The following is a 5,006-nucleotide window of genomic DNA, read 5'->3' on the forward strand; positions in this document are numbered from 1 at the left end:
ACCATTGTAATCCAATGAGTTATTGTATTTAAAGTTTTTAATGTTTCAAATAATAATGGAAATAGATGGCCCTCCCTTATGCAATAATAATAATTTGCTTTTGTTACCCTGCCAAGATCCTGAAGCAATAATTCATGTTACTTCATAATCACGTCCCATTCAATTTCCATCATTCATAATAAAACCAAATTCATGTCCCCAACTTTTTGCCAACACCCGTTTCTAATCTGACATTAATGCCAAATTTGAAGTCACATTGTGCATACGGGAATATCGAGGACAATTTTTTTTATTTTTATTTTTTTTAAAAGGCCAATTTGCCATACATTAATAAATCTAGCCTTGGTTTTTCTGTCTGTACGGCTTGCCCGTTTCATACATCGATTTTATTATAGGAGTGTTAGGTAAACAATGATTATTTTAAACAATATGAATAATTACTAATCAAATAAAAATATATTACATCGTAATTTAATGCTATTAATTAAATTTATTTTTTTAATCTTATTAATTCACATTATTTACACATTGTTTAAAAATGTTGTTAGTTATCTGTACTTTTCCTTTTATTATTACTTTATCGTTAGTTAGTATGTATTTTAAAGATATATAATAAATTTATTATTAATAAAAAATTTTAAATATTTTTATTTAATAAATATAATATAAATATATTAAAAATTTAAATTTTTTATATTTTTAATAAAAATTTGTTTTATAATTTTAATATATATTTTTAAGACATATAATAGATAAATTTTTATTTTAAACTTTTAATTACATTAATATAAAATTAAATTAGTCCGTCTCAGCCTTGTGACTGCAAATTAATCATATTTTATGTCCCGTTATTATCGGAAAAGATGGAAATTAAATAAAACCTTGTCAATTATATTGATCCGTAGATTGCGAATCCATGTATATATGTACAAATTAAAACTAATAAAAATCCAACTAGGAGAATCATTCGTTGGCAATGTGTCATTTAATTTTATCTTTTCCTTTGTAGTTTTTCAATTTTGTTCTTGGATCAATTAACATTAATTGGGAGTTAATTTTTTTGTAACACACTTCTCTTAGTTGGCACTTGCATACGAAAATTACGTATTTGTCATTTTGTCTCCTTAAAGCAAGTTAGCATGCCCAATACATCAAATGTAGAAATATTAAAAGAGTTTAATTTTAATATATTGATAGTGTAAATATTTTTATAAAGTTATCTAAATTCACATGATTAATGTAAAAAAAAAAAAACATTTTATATATAACTATTTTGTATTATCAATGTATTAAAATTAAATTTATATTAAAATATTAAATGTTTTAGGTTAACTGTGAAGTAAATAGAATATAATTGCAGCCCCTACTTGTCCTCATGCCCCCCATAATACACAATAATCATGATTATTATATCAAAATCAACTTTTTAGGAAAGCTACATCAAGTCATTAACATTCATTATGTGTCTCTCGTTGTGATGATAATAGTGTCCAAGTAATGAGAAAAGACCAACCAATCAATCCAATTAATTAATGAGGCGTTTAATGGATTCTTTTTAAATAAATAAAATAAATATTATTATAAGAGTTTACAAATTATTGAAATTAAGAACATTTTTATTTATAAAAAATTTAAATTTTTAATGTATTTATTTTATATTTATTAAATAAAAATATTTAAAATTTTTTACTAATAGTAAGCTTATCACGTGTCCTTAAGACACATAAAAAACATATGTTAGTTAAATCTATATTATAATATATAAATATACGTAAAAAAAATTTACGTTTATACATCTTATTATTTATCTCATTTTTGACATAGTCGAAATGAAAAAGGAAGAATTACCAGTGTATCTAGTCTATAAATAAAATAAAACAACGTAATCATTTTTAATGTATCTTGTGTATGATAGGAACGAGATACATATATAAGAAATCTATCCATGGTAAGGACAAGATACTCGTGTAAAAAAAGTTATATGTGTAAACATATGTGATATATATGGAGTAATAATTTTTAGCTATATAAAGAATTCATTTATATCACTAGATAATCAATCTCATTTCTTTAATTCTCTTCACATATTTTTTATATAAGAAACTTGTTCATATTATTAGATAATTAATTTTATTTCTTTAATTCTCTTCACAATTTTTTAGAAATGTCTAGTAGTGAATATGTTGTGATACGTGATCAGGAAAATTTTTGAATTTTTAGTAATTTATTTTTATTTATTTTGTTGTTAGAGTTTGTTAAAAGATTTGAATTACTTTTGATTTGCTTAATAATATTTTTAGAGATTTTAAATTTAAATTAAATCTGATCTAATCTAATAAGATCAAATCTTATTTAAATTAGTTATCATATCTTTAGGATTTTAAAATTTAAATCAAATATGATCTAATCCAATAAGATTAAATCTGATTTAAATTAGTTATCTTATCTTATCTTTTAGCTAGTTTGTTAGGAGTCTATTTAAACACATTTGGTGAGACAATTTACATAACTTTTGATGAATAAAATTTTTTTAGTGCTTTATGCACATTATTTTAGTGTGATTAAGTGAGGTGAGTGATTTGCTTCGCTTGTTGCATGGAAAAAATTGAGTGATTCAACTTTCATCCCTCTGATCTAGGTTGTCAAGGACAAGTTCTTTGAAGGTCTAGTAGGCATGTTTGTCAAACTCGCGAGTTAACTCGTAAACTCGTACGAGTTTACGAATTTGGGTAGTGGAATCGAGTTGACTCGGACACAAACTCGTTTCTGGGTAGACTCGGCTAAACTCGGCTAGACTCGGACATAATCGCTCAAACTCGCGAGTTTACTAGCGAGTCAGCGAGTTTGAATTCGGTGTCCATTTTCGCCAAAACGGCGTCGTTTTGGGCCCGAAAAAAAAAAAAAAAAACCTACAGCTAACCACTAACCCACCCAGACCCGGTAAGAGTGTAAGTGTGTAACCCTAATTTCGAAACCCTCCCACTCCACCAGCACCAAGCCATCAGACCATCACTACCACTGCCTCGCCCTCACTCTCTTCTTCTCCAACGTCGGTGAATCGCCACCATCTACCGGCACCGTCGTCTGCGCCGCCACGCAGAGGCTGAACGCTGGACAGATCCTCATCCCTCGCCTGTCGCCTCGCCTCATCTCTCATCCCTCATCCAACGCAGAGCCGCAGAGCCAGAGCCCACCAGCCACCACCACGCAGTGAAGGTTCCTCACTTCCTCGTCGACACCAGCCCACCACCACACAGTGAAGGTTCACTGCCCCTGTTCTACCATCGTCGGCCGTCGCACTCCTCCTCCCTGTTCTACTTCACTGCATTTGCCTCCCCTCCTCTGTTCGTCGCCATTGTTCTTCACTGCCGATCTGCTTCAAGTCTGCCCTGTTCTCCAAGGTAATTTTTTAAAACAAATTCAAATATTAACAATCATGGTATCAATTCTGCAATGTTGCTTCTGAATTGCTGATGTTAACTTTTTAAAATTTTTTTAGTTTAGTTTAATTCCTACACAGAATTGGTTAATGAGATTTGATATGTTGAAAAAAAAATAAATTGATGCTGCTTCATGTTTTAATAAGTTAGTAAACTGAATAACTGATGCTGCTTCATGCTTCATGGTTAAAATGTGTGGTACTGTGATTTACTGGTTGTCTCTTGTCTGGTTTAAACTTTAAATTGTCTGATTTACTGGTTGTCTCTTGTCTGGTTTAATACTTAGTTAGTGGTTTTTTTTTGGTTAGTGTTTCTGAATATCTGACTCTGACTGAAACTCTGAAGTCTGAAATGTTAGTGTTACTGTGTTAGTTTATTTAGTGTTAGTTTTGAATTTAGTTAGTAGATAATCTGAATCTGAATTTGTTAGTGGATAATCTAAATCTGAATTTAATTAGTGGATAATCTGAATCTGAATTTGTTATCTGGAACTGGGTTGTTGATTTGTAGGGAGAAGATGAACATGTGAATGATGATGTTGATTTTGTTGGCCGTGTTGAACCTGAGCCTGAAAGAAATGATGTTTTTGATGAAGATAGTGAAGATGATGATGTTGATGCCATAGAAGATGAAGATATTGGAGGATTTGAGTTTTAGACTTTATTAGAACATTTAATTGTTGCTTTGTTGTTTTCTTTTGTGTTTTGGTTGTGTCTTATAAAGCTTTGATTGTGTGATTGTGTATTTTATGTTGAACTAGATATATACTTGTGAAGGATTTAAATGTGTGATCTAGAGTACTTGTTGTAACTTGTAATTGTAGTATTATGTTAATCTATTTTATGTTTTGATGTTGAAATTGTTAAGTTTAAATGTCTATATCTGAGTATATATATATATATATATATATATTTACTCAGATATAGACATTTAAACTTAACAATTTCAACATCAAAACATAAAATAGAGTCTATGAGTCGAGTCTACGAGTCGAGTCTAGGTCAGCTCCACGAGTTTATCTAGACTCGCGAGTTTGACAACCTTGCTAGTAGGGAATCCCTTCCAGTGACCTAGGTTGCTAAGAACAGGTATCTTAGAGGTCTAGTAGAAAAAATCTTTATCTATATTTTATGTTTTCGCTGTGTCTCTTTATGCCAATAAATTCCTCTTCTTAATGCCATTCTTTTCTTGTCCCTTTTCCATTAGGATTTTATTACTTTAAATGTATTAAACCCCAACATAATTCTTATCATGTTGTTGTGAGTGTTTATGTATGGTTGTATTAGAGACAATAACGAAAGAGTTATGTTTGATTATCCAAACTTGGTGTTGTTTCGAACCCTTCGAATTGATACCTTACAAGATTTGAAAAATCTGATATCGATGAAGATGGGATTCAAGATCAGAAGAAAGTTACGAGAATTTGGTACATGTTCTTTGCTATTTGACAAACAGAAGTTTCAAGTTCAAACTTTTAGAATAAATAATATAAATATAAAGTAAAATATTATAAAAATATCCTAACAACAATTTTGGTTTTGTAAATTAAAACAAATACAAAAAGAG

The 5,006-nt window shown here is 29.5% G+C and overlaps 1 long non-coding RNA gene across 1 annotated transcript; it reads left to right on the top strand.

Annotated features, from left to right (window-relative positions):
- Nucleotides 1-2,942: 2,942 nt before the first annotated feature.
- On the top strand, nucleotides 2,943-4,620 carry LOC140181517 (uncharacterized). Its single transcript, XR_011876203.1, has 2 exons — nucleotides 2,943-3,401; nucleotides 3,951-4,620. It is a non-coding gene; the product is annotated as an uncharacterized lncRNA (long non-coding RNA).
- The last annotated feature ends 386 nt before the right edge of the window (nucleotides 4,621-5,006 follow it).

The sequence above is a fragment of the Arachis hypogaea genome, chromosome 18 (genome assembly GCF_003086295.3).
Source record: "Arachis hypogaea cultivar Tifrunner chromosome 18, arahy.Tifrunner.gnm2.J5K5, whole genome shotgun sequence".
Lineage (NCBI taxonomy): Eukaryota > Viridiplantae > Streptophyta > Magnoliopsida > Fabales > Fabaceae > Arachis > Arachis hypogaea.